The 22405-nt window shown below is 44.2% G+C and overlaps 1 protein-coding gene across 1 annotated transcript in view; it reads right to left on the minus strand.

The window, feature by feature from the left end:
• Window positions 1-22405, minus strand: part of Clstn2 (calsyntenin 2) — a 593894-nt gene that overhangs the window by 565472 nt on the left and 6017 nt on the right. The gene's annotated exons all lie outside the window — the stretch shown is intronic.

The raw sequence follows: 22405 nt of genomic DNA on the forward strand, positions 1-22405 counted from the left end.
TGGTAGTACCTACTATTCAGGCAACTTCACACTGACCTTAATCCACAGGAGGGAACATGGAAGCACAATTAACAGCCTAAGAGGTGTGCGCGTGTGTGAGGGGGGTATTTTAAATGTTACATTTTTGAGAATTTCATACATGACTATACAATATTTAAAAGGTATGAGTTGTTTTTTATTTAAAAAAGAAAAAAAAGGTGACTGGCTGGGGAAGAAATCACAAGACGGGGAGAGCTCTCCATTCATCCATGAGTGGCCTGATCTCAAGATCAAGTCTTCATTTGTTTCCGTGTAGCTTTCCTGTGGACCCTGATTTCTGCCATCATCTGAGTAGTTATTCAGGAACATGAGCCTGGAGCCAGCCCCGTGAGGCCCCAGGCCAGGGGTGGCAGTCCATTTACCTAGCATACTTTAGCAAGCTGTAAGCATCCTTTGACCTCAATACATTCGCTCACATCTGCATTTCTAGGCAGTTACCTCTTCTGACATCTCTTTTAAATTCCCACTGCGGATAGTCTAGAACCCTTGCACCAAAGTATCCACTGTTGATGGGGAACAGCACACCCCGAGACAGACAGAGGAACATGACCTCAGTGTACGAATCATCAAACCATGTTAGACGTGTTGACCATAAAGCTGATTTTGTAGAAGAGGAATTGGTAAGGGAGGCACAGGCTCGATGAGTGTCAAGTGCAGGGGTCGGAGATGCCTCAGAAAGTTTCTGTAGCACACAGATGTCAGGACTCCAGAGCCCTCTGAGGGTAGCAGACAGCCACATAAGATGCTGGAAACGGCCGGGCAGTGGTGGCACACACCTTTAATCCCAGCACTTGGAAGGCAGAGGCAAGTGGATTTCTGAGTTCGAGGCCAGCCTGGTATACAGAGTGAGTTCCAGGACAGCCAGGGCTACACAGAGAAACCCTGTCTCGAAAAAAAAAAAAAAAAGATGCGGGAAACGTGCATGACAGTGGGACAGATCCCATAACAGAAAGAAGCAACAAACCTGTGTAATACCTAACACTCAATAGCACTTGGTCATCCTTGAAGTCTGTACCCAGACTGGGTCTTTCCCCTGCCCTCTGAGAAAACATAGTGGTTCTTTGGATAGCACATGACAGAGGTGGTTGCCCTACCTCAGCTCCACATCGGGCCCTGACATTTACTCTCTGCTATCTCCCTCTGCCTCCCAGATAAGAAGCCCTAAGACCATGACCCTGAGACCCAAGATGCAAAGATACCATCCCCACCCCACCCTAGCACACAGAGAAGAAGAAATACCCAAGAGTGGAGACAAACTGCCATCTGTCTCCAGGACTGCTCAGGACCCATGGCTCTCTCAAACGCACAATGCAAGTGAGATTGCCTTGTACACGGGGAAGAGAAGTTGGCCCTGACAGGCCTCTTGTCAAGAAATCAATCAATGGCTAGTCTTTTACCTGCAGAGGCACTGCCCAAGACCAAACCTGAAGCGTGATAGAACCTTTGATTAATTCTTTTAAACAGCCTTTGAACAGAATTGCGGGAAAGCATTTTCTTTCCCAAATGACACTGTAAACTTTCTGGGGACCACGAGAAGGCGGCACAAAAATCAAAGGCACATTAAAGAAATCACTGAAAATGAAAAAAAAAAAGAGCTCCCAACGTACAAAATATCAACCACGGTGAATTTGTCTGAAGCCTGCTATCAAAATGAATGGGGGCTGGGAGAGACATCAGATGGCATTTATCAATTTGCTGTTCTGAAGGACAAAGCAGGTCACTCCCCATTGAAGAGCAGTGAGGTAACCAACTAGTGTGAGCCTGCAGTGTGGGCTGTGGATAAAACTGAACTCCTAGAAACAGCACCACACATCACCAGGAAGATGTCTCCTCCCTTTGTTTAAGCAGAAGTTAAAGGAGAAAAGCTAAATAAAAATCATCATGAAAACCATTTGAGGGCCAGGGATATGACTCTGTAGGTAAAAATGCTTGCTGTAAAAGCCTGGGAACCTGAGTTTGGAGCCTGGAACCTATGTTTGTAAAAACTGAATATCTACTGGGCCATGTTGGCACATGCCTTTAATCCCAGCACTTGGGAGGCAGAGGCAGGCAGATCTCTCTGGGTCTGAAGCCAGTCTGATGTACAGAGCTAGAGCTGTCCTGTCCTGGGACGTGGGGGGAGGATCTGAATGTGGTAGCATGCACCTGTAATCAAAGCATTCCAAAGGCAAAATGTGAGGCAGAGATGAGAACTTCCCTGAAGATGGTAAGCCAGCTCAAGTGGGGGTATGCAGCAAAGTAGCAGGAATAAGTGAGCCCCTGCCTTCGCAAGGTGGGAGGCAACAGGCAGTTCCTAGAAACAAGTGTCTGATCTCTAGACACATGGCATGACACACATACCCACACACACATCATAGATATAGACATCTTACACACACTCATCACACAAAAGAATATTTTTGAAGTATCTTGACCTTGAGGTGATCTCACATAGCTCGTCACAGTTGCCGTAAGCCAATCCACCCATCAGCCATGCCGCATCCCAAAGTCAGCCTGGCACCATTCTCCTCCCACATACACTGGCCCTTACACGCTTCTCAGCCCCTCCCCCTCTTCCTCGGATTTTCCTGAAATTTGGATGGTGGGAGGTTGATATCGATGATCTATCCATTGTTCAGCTGGCCACTCCAGTTATTTATACTCGACACTTGGACCTTTGAGTTTCTGCACTAACCTCTACCTACTACAAACAAAGGCTTCTCTCACCAAAGTGGAGAGCAGGGAAATGCTATTTAGAATACAGTTGAACAGCAGGGTCATTGAGCAAAACAACAAAAGGAAGCTCTGCTGCCTCCCCTCCACATACAATACACATACCAGGACCTACATCTTCCCTACCCAAGGCTTTTTTGACCAGGTTTCCAATGTGCCCCAGTAACTATGGTTACCTAAACAAGACCTGCACAAGACAAGACCTGTCAAGATTCCAGGATGGGTAAAGATGGGTCCTCAAGGCTCTACTCCTGTCTGCAGAGATATTGGCAGTTGAAGGCTGCTGAAGGAGAAGAGTTTCTGTCCTTTGAAGATGTGGCTGCAGGCACATTGTCCATGCCCTAGCAGATGGCTGTACGTATACCCACATGCACGTGAGGAGTACTAATTGGACTCACTCGGTTATTAATAACAAGAATAAATAAAGAACCCGAAGCTGGGAGAGAGATGAAGTGTAGACCATTGAGCAGACTTGGAGGGAGATAATATAGATGGATACGGCCGATATATATTGTTTGGAAGTTTCAAGGAACAAAAGATGGCGCTAAAAATGGCTTTGGGTTGCACGGTTCCTAGAAGACACAGCATTAGCCCCCCAGAAGCACCATGAGATCTCATCTCTTCCAAGTCCAGGCAATGTGAACTTGTGTCCAACTCCATGGCCTCCACCTGGGGACCTGGTAGTGGTTGCCTCCCCACCCTATACTGAGGCACAATGGCAGGATCACCCATCAAACTAACTTCCTCCATCTCTTTCCAGCCCACGCCTCAGACCAAGCTTGCTGCAGTGCTGCCTCCATCAAAGGCATCCTCTGACTGTGAGGTGGACAACAAGTGTTGGTACCATGCTCCAGCCCCGCCTGTTCTCATCTCTGCCTCTCTCGAGTGAAGCCTTCGAACATCGTCACTGATATCTGCATTACTGCTGACCATTTCCTACACATCCCACTGATCTGCTGCACTGGCAGGTGCTGGAAGGCACTTCCTGGAGAGATAGACCCCCTGGAACAGCAGTGAGCTGAAAGAGTCAGTGCTACCCTGACCCTATGGTATCAGATGTTTCACAGCACCAGGGCAGGATTAGTTCGACTTATGTTAGAACATAAATATGTATTACATTTCTTAAAATGACCTATTTGATAAACAGAATTTGCTGAGCATTTTGGAGGGTACGTCTAGGGGCACTATAAAAACTATATCGAGATAAACAGGGTACTATGAATCAAGAAAATGGGGGAGGGAGCTCTGCCCTCAGGTGAGAAAAGCATAAGAAATATGGCTTACGGACCTCTCCCAGTGATGTCATCTAAGCCCACCGGCAGTATTACTGTGTCTATCCATTTCTTCACTCTAACACATGCTAAGCTCCTACTATGTGTCAAGTACTGTGTTCGGGGAGCTCAGAGGCAAGTTCCTACCAGAGTACTTGGACAAGTAACTGGACAAAAAGTTCCCTCAAAATTTTAATGCGCTACACTGACTGAGAAGTACAGAAACACAGCCACGGTCCCTCACCATGGCCACAGCACCGAATGGAAAACTGCCAATGGACAAAATCTTTACTTTACATCAGAAAGCCCAGTGTTAACATGATGACTAACTCCAGGCAAGAGTCTCAGAGAACACTACAGAAAAACTAGCATGGAGATGATTCTTTTCCTGAGTAACCCCAAATGCTGGGATACAGGGCTCCGAAGACACATCCTACGTGAGAGATCCTTACTTTTCCCTGCCTATGGCTACTTGCCCCCCTCATATCACTGAGGCCATGAGGAGAAAAGGCAGCAGTGTGGTGTGAGTAGCAGAGAAAGACCAGATCTTTTCATTACAGACTTCTATAATTAGGAAGTAGAATCCAACCAGAATGATCAAACCAAAGACCAAAAAAGAACAACCCTACATCTGCTCTTCTGAGGGAAACTGAGAAGGGGTCTGGGGGTATCTGAGGTAGAGCCTGAGTTGCAGATCTGTTGCATGGAACAAATTGAAGAAGAGCCTGTGAGCCCCTCTCTGACTCCCAGCAGATACGTGTCTGGCAAGGAGGCAGTCTCCTACCCCCCTCCTAATTCTTCTCTTAGAAAAGAGAAATTATGGATTGTTCAATTGAATTATTAATATGCACCAACAATGATACTAATACATCTATGCTTCACCATAAGAGGGGCTCGCGGGTAAGAAAGACGCCAGTCAGTTTTACACACCGCTACCATTCAACACACCTATTCCATTCCTAAGAATCTACCTGAGGAAATAAACCAGTACTAAAGGTCTACTAAAGCCTGGTACATTGGTAATTACAGCAACCTTAATTTGGGATAATAACAAAACAACAACAACAATGAAACCTAGCAGCTACCCAAGTGTCCATCAACCAATAGCATACATCTATACAGCGGAATACTACTCACCACTTAAAATGAACAGTGTGTCCAGGAATTGATGGGTGAATCTCAAAACTATTATTCCAAGTAAAAGAAGCCAGACAAAAAGAAGCATATGCTGTATATCTTGATGTGCGTGCGTGCCTGTGTGTATGTGTGTGTTTCTTTCTCCTAAGGGAGTACCAACTATTTCATAATGAGAGATCAATGTTTGTCTGTGTGCTAGGGAGCAACATGAAGGAAGTGAGCAAAGGAGGGTCACAAAAAAAAAAAGATGTGGGACTTTGGAAGGTGATGAATGCATTCATTGTCTTGTTGTGATTATGGCTTTCGGGGTGTGTGTGATGTCAAAAGTAAGAACGCTATATGTTTTAAATAAATGCTGTTTGCTGTGTTCTCGCTGCACCTGTTAGGAAAATGGCAGCAGAGAATGTTCTGGAAGGCTGTACGCAGGAATATAAATTGATGGATTCCTCTTGGAAAGCAGTTTAGATTTTCTGTGATACTACTTTTAAATCTGTATCCTAGAGACATAAAATGAGACACAACAGTTTCACTCCTGGATCATTTACAATGGTGGAAGAAAAAGCTAGGAAACACTAATGTATTTGATGAAAAAAACCTGTCCCAATAAATCATGGTTCTCACATATTGAAATATTATGCAGCCGTTAAAGGCCATACTTATGAGAAGCTTTTAATAACCTGGGAGAATACTTATGTGGTGGTGCCAAGTAGATAGCACCAAGATATAAATTGTATATGTGGTGTGAATTGAATTATGTAAAATTATGCACAGAAAAAATCTCTGAAATATCTTAGGATTATTTCTGAGTGATATAGGGTATGGGTGATTTTTTTTAAATCTCTTAATGCAAATTTTAAAATGTCCCTATTTAAAATGTATTTCTTTAATTTTCTACAATAAGACTGTATTTTTAAATTGTGAAATAAATAAGTTATCTTCAAGGAACGCTAATTTTTCTTGTTCTTGAAAAAGCATGCATGCTCTTACCAGGCAAAGGACCAGATTGCATTTCTATAATCCTCTCATCTGTGAAAATGTAGGCATGGTATCTCCACAAGCTGCCAGTCTGTAACTTGAACCCCATTTCTTATTTTACTTTTAAAGCACCTAGAGCCTCAACAGATTGACAGCTAACATTATCATCTCACGGCTTTATATGTTTTGTTTAAATCTGCTTCTTTCTACATTTCAGGGCAAGGTCTTGATGGCAAAGGGTCTTTCCTTCGCTTCCTCACAGCTCCCATTCCAACCTGGCATGGAAAGACATCAGAATGCATGCACACACGACAACAGCAATTCTGTAAATTGTACTTTTTGTATACCTATCCTGCATCTCAATTTTACCGAGACCTTAACAAAACAACAGCTCGGTTTGTGTGGATGAGTGAAGGAGTTGGTGGCTCTTCAGCCTAGTTTTTGAAGAAGATGAACTCAAAGCTCAGGCACACTGAGCCTGATCCCAGGATTCTCCCTGACTTCTATGTTTGAACAGTTGCAAACACTGGAGCTCTGCTGTCACTCTATAGCCTGGAAACTTATTTCATGTGCTCCTCATTTTTTATTTCTGGGATCCAGGCAAAGATTTGTAAATTTCTATTCGGTGATTTCTAGAAAAAAAAAAAAGCTAAAAAGTTGTTAGAGAAATGGCTATGAATCTTGTTCTGCATTCTCTATTGTAACATATATCCAAGGGAATTTTCAGTTTTTCAAGACTTGCCATTCTGTTAAAGGTGTGTCTTGGCTTGGGTTGCTATGGCTATGATAAAACATCATGACCAAAAGCCAGTTGGGGAAGAAAGGATTTATTTGGTTTACATTTCCACATCCACAGCCTATCACAGGAGAAATTCTAGACAGGTACTCCAACAGGGTGAGAACCTGGAAACAGGAAGTGGTGCAGAGACCATGTTTGCTGGCTTCCCCTCCCCACCATGACTTGTTTAGCCTGCTTTCTTACAGAACTCATGACCACCAGGTTAGATATGACTCCATCCACAATGGGCTACCTGCCCCCCAGTCACTAATTAAGAAAATGCTCCACAGGCTTGCCTATAGTCCAATCTTATGGAGGCATTTTGTCAACTGGGATTCCCTCCTCTCAGGTGACTCTAGTCTATGTCAAGTTGACATAAAATTAGCAAGCACAAGGTGTGACCCTTAAAATAATCATTTGTCTTCTAAGAATCTTTACAGTAGTCCTAATTGATTGACACCCCCATGGTAATCCTGCTCCAGTAGCAGAAGGGAACTCTCTTCTCCAACCCCCCACCCCATTACATAGTGAAACCACACTGCAACTTCTGTCATGGCCACCAGCCTCACTTTGTTCATCAGCAAACTTCTAAGATGGCTAAATGTTCTTGATAGCTATTTGACTGACACACGGAAGGAAAGGACAGCAAATGCTAAGAGTCGGCAGCAGGTGGGAGTGACTGGCTGGGGGTATAAGCTACTGTCAGGCCTTGGGGGAGAATTAAGAGTGACCCATGTCCTCAAGAAGGTTCAAGTCCAGAACCTTTGTAAAACATGAGAGACCACTCAAGCTTTAAGGGCTGATACGCTCAGATCTAGGGAAGAGTGCCTGATAGGAGGAAGAGAATAAAAACCACAGTGACAGCATCTCACGGTAATGGTCTAAGATGAAGATGACAGGGTCTAGGCTAGGGTGAAGTGGATCAGGTGAAAAAGGAACATGTTTTCAGTCTGGATCTTGGGGTGTATGAGGCTGTACTCCTTATGATAGAGACCTGAAGAGAATAAGTTAGGTAGGTGGCATGGTAAAGAAAGCAAGCTAGCTCCATCATGGCAGAGTAAATAATGGTAGCAGGAATAGCTGAGAGCTTACATTTCAGCCCACAGTGAAGCAGATAGCACACTGAGAATGGCATTAGTCTTTTGGAACCTCAAAGCCTACTCCCAGTGACATGCCTCTGTCAATAAGACCACACCTCCTAAGCCTCTCAAATGGTTCCACCAACTAGGAAACAAATAGTCATATTCATTACCTTGTGGGGCTATTCTCATCCAAACTACCACACGCAAAGAAAGGTTTGTATTAAAGGAGTGGGAGTAGGAGACACTAAATGAATGACTCTGACACTGAAGAACTTACAACAGTAAGAATCTTACAGAATAGAGACTGGGGAAAGAGAGCAGGGAAATTTAAGAGACAAAAGATGAGAGAAATCATACCTGCTCCATATCTAATCTTGTGATGGTGTATCATTATACCAATCATCATCCAAACTGAAAACCTGTAATTATTCCATGTGTCTCCAGACAAATTTAATACAAAAAAAGTCAAACAACCAAATATCATCTAGCAGATGATGGAAAACTCACAAGGCTCATGACACCTACAAGAAACTTACAAGACCCAGACCTCACTAAGCTTACAAAAGTCAGGAAGTTCATCACTGGGGATAAATAAGCACTAAACAACGTGAAGAATCTTGTTTAGTATAGCTGCTTGAAAACTGGTCAAGGAACTGCAGTGAGATGCCTTGTATGTATGTTGGGTGAGCTTTTTGTACAGGAAAAGAGCTTCCCAAGTCACCCATGCTTTGTAAGAAAACTCTCTCAGTGCTCCTGTAAATAGCATCACTAAATTCCTTGGTTCACCTAGCTGAACTTGATAGGATCACTTCTTTAGTATGTCTTTGTCCTCCATTGTTGGTGAATAATATAGTCCTCAGTACCAAGTGATGGAGAATCAGATCATTTGGCAAGGCAGGAAACGACCATAACCCTAGGCTGAAGGGACAGAAGACATAAGCAGGAATACCATAGCCTTAAAGGTAAGGGCCATACAACTCGTCAAGAACATTAGATTTCCCTTTTACATAATATAGTCAATAAAGGCAGAATGTTAGGCCACAGCTACAGGGAGGAGAGATCACTGAAGTGCCTAGGGTAAAGGAAGGAAGGAGAACAAGGCAATGGCTTCCTACCATCCTCTAGTCTTTTACTAGTCTTTCACCTCATCTTGACTCTTCCGAGCTAGATGCAAACTGGCCAGACCTCTGGAGGATGTAGTTCTCTACCACACAGCAGAGCATCAGTGTTATGAATAGATATAAACAAACCAGGCAAATGGTATAATCCCGTATCACATGGCTTCTCCTCTAGGACACCATCATAGAATATCCAAGTCATCCCAGAAAGATGAAACTATATATATATATATATATATATATATATATATATGTATGTATATATATATGTATATGTATATATATATATGTACACATATATATGTGTGCGTTTATATATATGTGTGTTTATATATATACACATATATATATACACATATATGTTTTTATATATATATATATATATGGGTAGAATCAGATGGTGCGATGCTTCATAGTGTGCCCACTCTCCCAATATATCAAACATCCTTTGCATAAGGTTGTTGTCTAATCCTGAGTCCATAGAAACGCTAGCCTGTTGAAAGGAGCAGTGGGCTTCCAGGAGTGTAAATGTGTCTCTGTGGATTCCTAATTGCTTTCTTTTCCCACTGCTCAATGCCTGTTATCGGGAATGTCAGGGCCAGCCATATTCTCATGCACATCATGTCATCCTGAACAGAAATAAAACTTATTACTTTCACCTATTGATGCCCTCCCACACTCTGCAATGGATTTCAGTCTTTCATATATGAATGCATGCTATGCCACACGACAAATGCAATCACTGAAAGAGAGGAAGGAAAAATACTAGCTGCAGAAAGCCCAGGCAAGGATGAAAATGAAGTCCACCCAATTCATCTTATGCTTCCCAGAGAGAAGTGTAACATGCACACCATGTAGATGACAGGCCCTACAAAGAGTGACTAAGGACAGCCCTGGTCCTCACTGGCAGTTTTCCACCTTCAGGAGACATCACTACAGGTCAAGTATTCTGCCAGAACCCTGTGATTGGGCAACCCCACTCATACAGACTACAAATTAAGCAAAAGTGATGCTTCGTTCTAACTAGTCTCAAGTGAAAGTTGGCCCTGGGGACTTCTGCTGAAGCAAAGTATATAGCTAGGGACCCTCTCAAGGTGGCTCTGAGACTGAGAGCCTGGGAATGTGGCTGCCCAGCAACATGCACTGGCCCAGTTCCTGTAACTCAAGGGCATGGAGCACATTATTATGGAGCCCCTCTCCTCTCTAGAATCTAAAACTGAAGTTCTGATAAGAAAGCTGGTCTCAACTTGTAGACAATATGTCAGGAATTCCCTGCTAGCTTTGGGCTCTTAACTAACATCCCTTCCTATCTCTGGAGCTCTCTCTAACTTTATAACCCTTCAGAACTCCACATGTTCCATGGTATCTCATTGAGCTGCATCGTTCACGCCTTTGTCTATCCATGAAGCTGACTGGTCAGATACCAAGGCTCCACTGAGAATGAAGAAATGAGCCCTGCTCCCTCTCAGAGCTTGCTGTCTGGTGGGACAATCAAGCTTTTCGAATTAAAAAAATAAAGAAAGAAAAATCACAACCAAAAAAAAGAACATAAAGATTGTATGAACTCTTCCTGAGGCATGTTCAGGTTAAGGTTAGAGTAAAATTGAGGGAAAATGAAAAGCTTAATTTTAAAAGTTATTGAGGATGTGAGTGTTCGGAGACTTCTCTTCCCAGTGGTTGGGATCTAGAATAGAGTGGGATGCAGGGCAATGGACCCAGGGTCCTACATGGGGAGGAAGTGAGGCCTCTTAGAAGGGAACACCTGCTTCTGTCCCAAGCTCAAAACGTCAGGTGTAGCAGAACCAAGGCTGGAGAGATGGGCATTCCTGGAGTGTCCTGCCCAGAGGGGGCATCCCCTGTAGTCATCACCTCCACCAACCTCCACTCCTGCACTGTGCTCCTGCACAGAATTATCATTTAATACTTTAATCTGTCATCTTGTTAGCTTCTCTATCATAACTCAGATCATCTTGAGGACAAAGAGCTGTTGTTCAAACAGACAACCTTCACTGAAGCTCCAAGCAGGCTGGTAAACCCAGAAGGAGGGAGAAAGAGGGAATTATGAGTCAGACACAGCCTTGGTGAGGTTAAGTTCAGAAAATGATATCCTAGCCTGAATAGCTCCTGAGGCAAAAGGCTTTCACCAACAAAAATAAATTCCGTATTTATTTAATTAAGACCTTCAGCATTTCAAGGAATCCTATTACCGGAGAATGACAATCCCCAATGGGCTCAGGGTCTTTGTCATGCAAATGTTGCATTTATGCATCAGCTTTAACCTGTCAGCCATTCACCCTGTTCTTTGGAGAGCTTTCTCCCTGTTTGCTTCATGGTTATTGCTTTGAACCTGGAAACAGGAAAAAAGGATAGTCCGCTCCAAGTGGGACAACCCTTTAGTAAGACCTTCTGGGTTGACATTTCAAAAGCAATACTTCAACAGTAAACCAGAACAAAGTCTCCTTCAGGCAAGAGGATGTAAAGAAGAATGCTTGCCCCATTCTCCCTGACACCCAGGTCCAGCAGGTGTAGCTAACAAGACAATCACCAGACTGAGTCACTTCAAAGGGATGGAGGCCTCTCTGCCAAGCTCTGTCCTCATTTCTATGGGCCTCAAATTGTGTGGGAGGGGAACATGAAAAAGACACCTTCTTGCTCTCACTAAGTACAGAACACACACACACACACACCAAAATCTATGAACCCATTATCTCCCGAGAGTCTGCATACAACAGCAAGGCAGAGAGCAAAGGCCCTGAAGTCGGTGATCAAGGCTCAAGCACTAGAGCTGTTACTTATGAACTCAGGGAAGATCCCAGATCCCGAGCTGTTTCCTCAATTGTATTAAGATATGCACCTCACAGAGTTCATATGGGGTTGACATGGATTGGTGCACATACGTATCTAGAACATGCTGGTCTATAGTCCAGTGCTCTTTGTGTTAGCTGCAAGGTAGGTTCTATGTAACTTAACAAAGCAGAGTAACTGTCTTCAGACTAGTATACCCTGACATCATGCTTCAGCCCTTGGGTCTTTCCAATAATTCTCTTTATGGGTACTCATCCTCTCGTGGGGAATATTCTAGACTTACTCTCCTGTAAATGAGTCTCTCTATCCACCTGTCCTTTCTTGAGGCATAAAGGCTATTCCACATAAGACTAAAGTCAGGTACAATAAATCAGGGAAGAAATCCAAGCCATTCGTTAGGGACAGCCATACTTAAGGTGCTTCAAAGAATCCTGGCTCTTGCTGCATTAGGAATGGGATCCAGACAAGTCCACAAGAAACCTCGCAGCTTCTGCTTTGTGCGCTGGAGCCCTGAACTGCCAGGGAAGAGGGGGGTGCCATCCTTTATTTTCAGGCATCCAGGAAGCCCAACCATGTATGGAGGCCCTCACGGGATCCGGTTAGTCTTCTCAGTAAGGTCCAGCCCTTGAGATGTCCATCCCGACCATCTGAAGAAGCATCCAGATGATCTCAACCTCCAGTCAGGTTCATAGACATCACAGAGCAGAGGCAAACTATTGTTACCGACCCACCTCTAAATGCTTGGGTCACAGGGCCTAAGAACATAAGAATGCTAGTGCTGCTAGACTGTAGATTATACAAGCCTCCTAGCTCTATGATCTAGCGCTGGCACTATAGCAACCTCTTAGGCTGAGATTTATTGTGCCCATTTTCCAAGATGAGAACATGAGTCTGGAGCCGCTCTGCAACAGCTTCCAAGGAATGTAATCAAGATCCAGAGACAATTCATCCACCATGCATCAGTCACCCAGAATTAAGAGAACGTTTTTGATAATCAGATGACGTACTCAATCCCAGCAATTCCTTGTTTGCACATATTTTATGCGCCGATAACATTCATCTCTGAAAATAAAGTCATTTGTCTGTCAAAAAATAAAATACTAAATCCCTGTGAGCTGGCCATGATACTAGGCTAAGCTGATGGGTTTATTCACATCAAGCTGTGCCTGTGACAATGGATCAGTGTATCTAGTCTTTCAGAGAAAGGGCAGGATTTTTATCAGTGAGAATTTCAGTGCCTTGTCTGGAATATTTGAACGGCCATAGTAATTCAGACCTGTGAACGCTGGAGGCTCTGGGGAGAGGAGGGATTTCAGGTTTGTGGGCTGCTCCATACTGGCCAGAGGTATGCTGGCGATGGAGGTAACTGCTTCACACAGTTACTTATAGGTGATCTGAGAAAATACTGAAAATAGACACTCAAGAAATCTGGCTGTGATCAGGGGTGCCAGATGTTCCCTCAGACACTTGGATCATGTAGGCTGTGGGCATCAGGCCTAGTTCAACTCTTTTCACAGCCAGAGGGGGCCTGTATAGCACAGACGTGGCTCAAGGACCTGGGGCAAGGCTGTCCTTGAGGAGCCTTCCAAAGCCTGGGTATAGAGAAATACTTTCTACTCCCTTGGAGCCCCATGTCCATCAGCCGCAGATCATCACACAGTGCTTTTGTTCCAGCAAAGTCTTCCAGGCCCAGATGGTATGAAGGCGGGTTCTAAGTCCTGCACATGAGCACTGAGAGTTCCCAGAAGTCATAGACAGCTCTCCAAATGTCCCTACAAAGCCTCAGAGCTGCCAAGCAAGTCTGGCCCAATGTCTGAAGGCACTGGATGTTCCAGTCTTGATAGATCTGCCTCAGGGGATTCAGAGAGGTACAGTGAGGACACTTTCTGTAAATGGCTTCCTTGCTCAGCCTCTCCCAGTCTGGGTCTCCTCAAAAGTAGGCCCCGAGTCTAGGCCCCAGTACAGGTTTCGAGGGGTGATCTCAAGGAGGATGGAAAGGGCAGTAATACAGGAAGAGAAGGAAGCCGGTTACCACCACAGGCACCACAGGGTCCCTCAGATGCCCTCCACCCATAGGCAAAGGGAGTTGGGGCAGGAGGCAGGGATGCATAAGGATTTGCCAACTCTTGGCAGCCACTGATAAAAACAGATCCTGGGAGTATAAGTTCCCTAGAGCCTGTGATCTGCCATGACTACAAGTTTCTAGCGGCCAGAGAAAAGCCACAAGAAAAAAGGCTGACTCTGAAGTTGGGCTTGCAGACACAAAAAGAGGAGATACGGCCAGGTACTGACAGGAGCTGTTCCAACCACCTTCTGTGGAGAGGTGGAGAGACCTTGCATTCTCCATACATGAGCATCTTACATCTACCTGCCTTTGGCTTCCAGCCATCTGTACTGCATTGAGCTTGATGGAAACCCATTCCACAGAGAAGTCAAGAAAAACGTACAGCATAACCTGAAGCTCACTTCCTCAGTTTCCAGGCCACTACTAGCAAGTTCTCCTTAATGTAACACCCCCTCTTCTCTCCTAGCTTAGCAGACTCGGGGCGCTGATAGGGCTAGCCGTTCTGCATCTTCAGCTGGCTATAGGTGAAATATTAGGCCATTTCTAACCAGACCTGTGGTCACCCTGTGGTGTAAGAAGGTCTACAAACACTCCAGAGTTACACGAAAAATAGAAAATCCCAGTACTCTATAAAACTACCAGTCCAGGACTGCCTGAATGAGATCCTGACCTTAACCACTGCCAAATACTGCCATATTGAAAGCCTAGTGTCCGGTTCGAGCATCTTCTACTCGGAAGTGGCCTGCATATATGCTGAAATGCCAAAGAGATGCTAAAATAGAACACCCCAACCATCTGTCTTACTCCTCCAAATTGTTGTATGATGTACTTTTATCTGGTTGTCAGGAATTTCATAACCCCTTTTGCTGTCCTGTGTGTGTGTGTGTGTGTGTGTGTGTGTGTGTGTGTGTAAGTTCATCTATCTCTGGAGCATTTCAGAAGGTAAGTACTTCAGAAAATTACAGAAATTCTCTCTTTCTAAATATACTTCAAGACTTCAAGGAGGAACCAATGTGGCAGATTTGGGTTGGGAGAGCAGCCTCAGAAAGAAGTACTTAGTAAGTCAAGTCAGAAGGGTGGGTGTAAGGACCCCTCCCCACAAGCTTTTCTCCTTATTATACACAGGCTGTGTCTGTGTGGGAGCTTCCAGGAAAACCATCTTTAAATTCACAGCTCATCATCTATCATAATTGAAAATATGGTGGTGCATAAGAAATGATGTTGACTTTGGAATCAGAATGTCAACCAGGTCTTTTCATTTCAAAAATACATGCATCCCTCAGCTGCCTGAAGTTACTATTAGGCTAAAATTTGTATAAACTCAACTCCAAGTCAAATATTACAGAGCTACCAAATGTCACCAAACCACTTAGTAAGAGGTTGTGGTATTCCCATGAAATCACACCATCAAATTGCACTTCATCTCCAAGTTGCTAAATATTTGGCAAAATAGCCTCATCCTTAGCAGCACTTCAATCTACTAAGGAAGGGGGACGGAGGTTCTAATCCCAGCGCTCCGTAGGCTGAGGCAGGCAGATCTCTGAGATGCTAGCCAAGTTTACCTAGTGTGACCCTGTCTCAAAAACAAACAAAATCAGGGGAGGGAGGACTAAATCCATTCCTAGGGATTTAAAAACAAAACAAAACAAAAAATCTCCCTTCCTCTACCTTTTCAATGAAAGTATAAAGAAGCTTTTCATCAAAAGGACATTTCATCTCTAGACTATAAGTGTTGACCACATGTCTATCCTGTTGTTTGAATCTACTTATCTCAGATTTTTGCCCTAACACACTGTTCGGCTCCTTTTTCCCAGTGGATAGCAACCACCAAAAATGTATTCCCGCCGGGTTTATAGCTTCTCATTTACATTTGGTTGCAGATTTAGTCCTGATCATTTTAATATTTTAGTTTCATATCTGACTCAAAGGAGTTACCCACTGAGGCATGCCGTGGCCTACCACGCCCACTTAACGCTTCCATGAATCAAGGACAGGAGAGAAGCAAGAATTGACATATTGAACTACCACCACTGCCCCTCCCATACACACATAAATGTCCTCTTGTCTAAATGATGTTCTAATGTATGCTTGACAGGCTCCACCACCAAGATGCCCCTATGTGACTTAGAGGCATGAAGGGATGTTGGCATGAACAACTCTTACAAATCTGCATTCCTGATAAAGCAGATGCAAGCAGCTACACCACTGGAAGTTCCCACATTTCCCAGTCCATTTTTTTTTGTTTTACCTCCTATATAACTTTGAGGAAGGGACAAGCCTCATAAAGATCTCATGGAGGTTCTTGAGCCCTGTGAACCTATGGGTTTACTATCTCCTTCCACAAGGGAACGTTCATAAACCTTGTCTCATAAGGAACTTAACTGAGTGATGACAGCTGCTCCAACTCAGTGCTATGTGAGTCTGGACCAGGCTGGACTGTGAAGGGCGAGCTACACAATACCTAGTCAAGTCAACCTGTTTCACTTTCCCACCATCGGGTAGAGTTTTCTCTTTCCTCTGACAGTTCCCAGAAAGGATATATTTATAAAAGTTGTGCATGTTTTAAGCTTTGGTGACTTAGGGTACAGGCAGAGGTGGGAAATGAGCACCTGTGCCTGAACATTTCCACATGAGTTTTCCCATTCTCTTTTTGACAGCAGCCATACCGGAACAGGTCAGCTTGATGTTCTTTGTGTAGCTCTAACAGATCCAGAGTCTTCTGTCTTAAGAACAGAGGCACGAGTCTTGTCTCGTTCAGCATGTTACCAGAAACATTCCACCAGTTGTAAAAGTCACACTACCACCTTCATATTCATGGTGTCATTAGCGCGTAGATACTAGACACCTGGATGTGTGGGTGGCTATTGAATTCACAGTGGCTCGCATGAAATCACTGTCAAATTCACGACAAGCACCTACTTCATTTCTCCCATTAGCATACAGGTAGGCCTTTAGTGCAGGGTGGAATACATACTGCTACACATTTTTTCCTTGTAGTTCCTATCTCAGCTTAGGCATCATAGGGTTTGTTAAATTATATACATATTTTCTTTAAATGTCTATAAATTTCATTTCATGACGGTGTCACTACAAAATATGTATGGTGAGAGAGAGGAGACAGACAGACAGACATGAGATTGACTGACTCTTGGTTCTAAGATCCTTTCTGCTTACTTCCTGTTATACATTCTAAAAGTAGTAAAGCCTGCTTGAGCCATGCTCCAGCCCTGATACCCAAGAGCTCTGGTTCAAGTATTATTCCCACTTGACCCAGAGTTGTGGGATGAAACCCTGGGTTGGTCTGGAGCTAGCCCACATGGGGAATGGTAGGACTACCCAGAGAACAACTCTTACCCATAGGAGAAAGGGGCAAAATCATTGCCCCCAGGAATCTACCTTCCACTGCAAGCCACATATCATAACACAGCTCTGGCTCTTGTCCTCTAGGAGAGACTGCCTATTGCCAGCCTCAGAAGCCTTGAGCTCTGGTTTGATTGAAAGAAGTAGTATTTCCCTGTGCATAAAGTCATGCATTAATGCCCAGACTTGAACCAGCATTTCCTTAGATCCCAAAGTAAATATTCTGGCTTCAGAGAGATTCCCATTTGTGCATTTCTGAAGATGATATATATATATATACACAACCCAGAAAGCTCAGCCTCTGTTCCCTGACGCCCTAGATGTGGGCTTAGAAATTCACAGGCCTCATTGCAAGCGGCCATCCCACTTTCATTGATAACAAAGCTTTTCCAATTAAGAACCTCATCTTCGCTTCTTTGTACACATGCATCCGATATTACAAATTGCAAATCGTTTCTAACGATCTGTTTGGAAAGCAGGTGTGATTTATCCACTTAGGGTTTGTACAGTCTGGGGATTACTAGAAGGCTGATGGGAACAAGGGGGACTAACAGGGCGATGTGGGAGAACCTCAGCTCTGCAGCAGGTGATAGTCACAGCTCAGTTCTCACCAGGGCGTAACAATGTTCTTCACAGTATAGGGTGTTCTGTGCTACAGAGGACAAGGTGGGGCTCAGGACACAGTGACTTCACTGGTGGTTAACTTTACAAAGGACTCTGAAGTTCGCATGTGGGATGGCAGATGCTAAGGACCAAGGCTCTACAGACTTCTGTGCTGAGGAGGAAGTGCTGAGAGCTGCACAGAAGCCAAGCCCAGTGCTTCAGAGTTTCCAGCAAAGAAGGAACACAATGGTGACTGTACCCTCCCCTTGCCACAGAAAACATCTAAGGCAAGATTCTCTTCTATCAGGACCCAACCCTGAAAGACACTCAAGGTCCTCCACAGATGGCATCCAGCATCCACAAAAGAGCCTTGTTCCTAAGGACAGGCAGCTGGCCACTGCCAACCCAGTTTAGATAAAGATGTGTCCTACAGAGCCTGGGATGGGTCCAAATTTGGGGTCACAAAAGCCGTTATTACTTGAGTGTGGTTTAAACACAGTCGACACCTACCTACCTCACATGCCCAACCTCCACTGCTCCAGATATTCTGCCACGAAGCTTGAGGGTTACCATGTGAACTGCAGACCCCAGACAGGGCAAGATGAGCACAGCGCAAGTGTTGTGTGCCATTACCATTTGTCAAGGTCAGAGATGATTCCTTCCTGACAAGATGATGGAGTGGAGCATGAGGATGCCAGTGTGGTATAGACTCGGGTCTAGAGCAATGGCGGCTCCACATCCCCATGTAGAGAAGGCCTTGAAGCTGGAAGTGTATACCAGGTGATGTGGTGTGATGACGATGCTCATCACAAACCATGTCTTTGGTAACATCGGCCTGTTCTGCTCAGTGGACATTGCTACATCTTCAGAAAATGCCTTGGACCACACTGTCTAGTGGATTGAGAAGACACAACGTAAAGCTAATCCTGGGGATGACTTTAGTCATCATTGGCAGTGTCTTAGGGAGTGGCTCTGGGGAAGCAGCCAGAAGCAAGTCTCAGTGCCAAGTATAAGGGAGAGAGAGATTCTGGAGTGTTCGGTGCAGCCAGTTATGCTGCAGGACAGGGAGGATGGGACAGGAGAAGCACTGAGTGCTGAGGCAATAATTGTGCGGCCTGCGGAACATTTCAGGAACAAAATGGTGGGACTTGGGTTTCCTAAAAGTTACAGAAAATTCCAGAAAAAGCTACACCTTCAAAGAAAGATTGTTGGCTACTCCCTGGTTTCCATCCCCCTCCTAAGGAGCATTATCCCATGAGGGCTGCCGTTAAAGTTCTGGAAAATTGGAGTTGAGAGAAGGCAAGAGACTGTTCAAAGGGAGAAAGGATAAAAGTGTGATTAAAAAAAAATAACAACATCCTTTTTCACTGCTTCTAATTAAAAGAAGAGTATATATCATTGAAATTTCTTAAATACAATTCTAAAATTAGTAATCAAGAAATGACCATCCCGAGATTGATACCAATGCTGAAATAACGCATAAATAATTGGTTTTCCTTTGGGAAAAGGAACAAAATGAACAATAAAAAGGAAGTCAGGGAAGGCACCAGGCTCTGGCTGTAGCATTCCTTCACTTTGATTATGAATGACCTTCGGAGAACCCACATTCTCGCAAACAAAAATACCAGAAACAAAACGTAACTAAAACTCTGAAAATACAGTGTGCTGTAAATACAGCCTTCATCCCTTCTCTGGCAGCCGGCTCCTGTCCTGAGAAGTACCTTGGCTTTCAGCTCTTGCCTCTAAATCCTTATTCTCCATCTCTCTGAGGTAGCAAGGGAAGCTAGGGACAGTCTGACAGAGAGAGATGAAGTAAAACCCCGGGACCCTTGGGCTTCACCCTTCCTTCCATCTACATTGAAAGGACCAAAGTCAGTGATTTTCTAACTTCAGACTCATGGAAAAGAATCCTCCACACTCCAAAATTACTCCGTCTTCCCTTAATTTTGTGTCTAGTCAGGAGTGATTCATCCTTTTAGGTTAGCCATTCCCCTAGCAGATTTGGCACCATTACTTCCAAGGCAGACTGTTAGATGAGACTTACTGCATTCCAAAGAGGCAGCATTTGTAGAATGTACTCTAAGCGCATCCCTAAGCAAGGGCTTTTTAGGTTTGAGGACTCAAAGGGACAAAAAGAATTGGAATGGGAACTGCTATCAAACCCACGCACGCCCAAGCTGGGGAAAGGCTCCATCTCCATGTGCATGTTCACAACCTTCTAAGCCACAAGACCCTCCATTCCCTTTCTTCTCCCACGAGTGTAACAGTCCCCTGGAGCCTCAGCAATGACAAAAAGACTTCCAAACACCTCGAGCCCTGTGGAAGATGGGGCAATCCCACCGGCAAGCTATAGCTTGAGACCCAGCTATCCATTCAGTCCACCGGCAATGAGAAACAGGTAACTGAGCTCACTGGTAACTGAACTCACTCGATAACGGGTGGGTCCTCCTCTTCAGTCTAGCAGATGAAGGGATGGAAATCTTGTCCCTTCCCAGAGCCGACTGAAGCAAAAAAAAAAACAGAGCACTGAAGTTTAAGCCTCGCCCCTGCCTTCATCTGCTCCTTGCTTCTTCTCCCCTGAGCTCCCAAGGGCTTGTGAGTCCATCCCTTAAAACCAGATGGTCAAGTACAGGGAATGGAAGCGAATCAGCAGCCTGACCCCAAAGAAGACAACCCTCTGGGTGTTCACATAAGGCCCCAGGCTCTACCTGCCCCCATTTGAACAGACCCCCATCCCTCACCAAACCTCGAGTTGATGAGGTACACCTTACTCAATAAACCAGAAGTTTCTTTGCAACATTTGGCCTAAGACTGAGGCAGAAGTGTCTGTGGCGTCAGATATGGGGTGCTAAGTGGTTCCTGGCAGCAAGAGTGAGAAGTCGTGAATACCTACCCATGTTCTCAAGCTATGCAAGTCCAGAGAAGCTGCTGCTCAAAGGAATCATAAATAACACATCCAAAGGTGGGGACTTCAATGTTTTTGAAGGGTTTCCTTTCTCCTCCCTCCCAACTTTGATATATGCACTTACTTAACAAAGGTCTGGGGAGGGTTAATTGAATTAATATATGTAAAGTGCTTTAAGTTTGAGGAGAATGCACAATATAAATGGAAGTGTCACTAAAAAGGTTAATCTAATTTACATCTAACACTTTCGGTTCATGGTGTTAATGAACTATATCCTTTTAGAGAGTGATTAATTTATAGAAATGTGATTATTTTTCCTAATGCTATATATGGGTCAGCTTCTCCTATTACTATATCTAACTTTATAGGAAAATTCAACATTTTATAAATTAAGATAATAAATCAAGTGCTCCTGTAATGGTTATAGTTCATTAATTACAAGGAGACATGCATTAGATTAACATTTATCTGTTTTAATTAATTTGCTGCAATGCAGTTATCCATGAAAATTGGAAAAATGCTTGACATAATATTAACAGTTTTTGCTGATATTTTGCTGAAAGTTCTGGGCTTGGCACAGCTGTATTTAATGTATGACCATGGGGACCATCAGCATTGTGGCACATGCATCAGAGAACTGGAGAGGGACTCCTCGCTAAATTCAAACTTCAGAAAATATAATTAACTGAGTCTACAAGACAAGATGAAGGGAGAAAGATCTAAGGCTTTGTTTGGGGGTTTGGAGTCCCAAAGTCTCAAAACAAATTTCTTAAATATGATCACTTAATTTCCTTAGCAAGTTTATCCTTTCAAAGGACATGCAGAGAGCTATCTATCTGGATACCTGGAACTTTTGAGGCAGAGGAAATGGGCACCATGGATATCCTTCCTAACTACAGAAAACCAGATGCCCAGGGGCTCTGAGCCCAGAGACTCTCTCAGCTCACTGCTGAATCCAGACCATGAGAACTGAAAACCAATGCCTTTCCCCGACACCGCATGATGTTTCTACTCGGAGTTAAGTGAAGGCTGCACATTTATTTAACCACACAATAAATCAGACATCGTGGAGAGTGGCGGAAGACACAGAAGTGATGTGCTTTTATTTGAAATTGGCAATTTAATTTTCACATGACCATTCAAGGCAACCACTCCAAAGAAATAAGTCATAATTTTAGCTGATTAAACATTCTCAGACACAAGGAGGACAGGATCTGCAGGCTCCAAGTCCAACTTAAGGTGGCATCATCAAGGTCTGACTCCTTCACACATGTTAGTGTGTGGCTAATGTCCTGATTTATGTGGGAATTTTAAAACCCCTATGAAGCAGAAGCTGTGAGTTGAGAGGAAAAAAGGCCAGGCCAAACTTAGAAAGTAGCTCTGAGGTGCATGGCGGAGTCTTGGAGGACTTTCAAGTGCTCTGAGAGGCACTCTTGAATACAGTGCTTAGCAACAGTCTCACAGGGATGAGCGAGCGGCACATTTCCCTTTAGAGATCCACGGTCACCGTCTTCTATGGAAACAGGAAGATGGCATGCACTGGGGGGGGGGGGGG

Source organism: Mastomys coucha, unplaced genomic scaffold (genome assembly GCF_008632895.1).
Source record: "Mastomys coucha isolate ucsf_1 unplaced genomic scaffold, UCSF_Mcou_1 pScaffold23, whole genome shotgun sequence".
Taxonomy (NCBI): domain Eukaryota; kingdom Metazoa; phylum Chordata; class Mammalia; order Rodentia; family Muridae; genus Mastomys; species Mastomys coucha.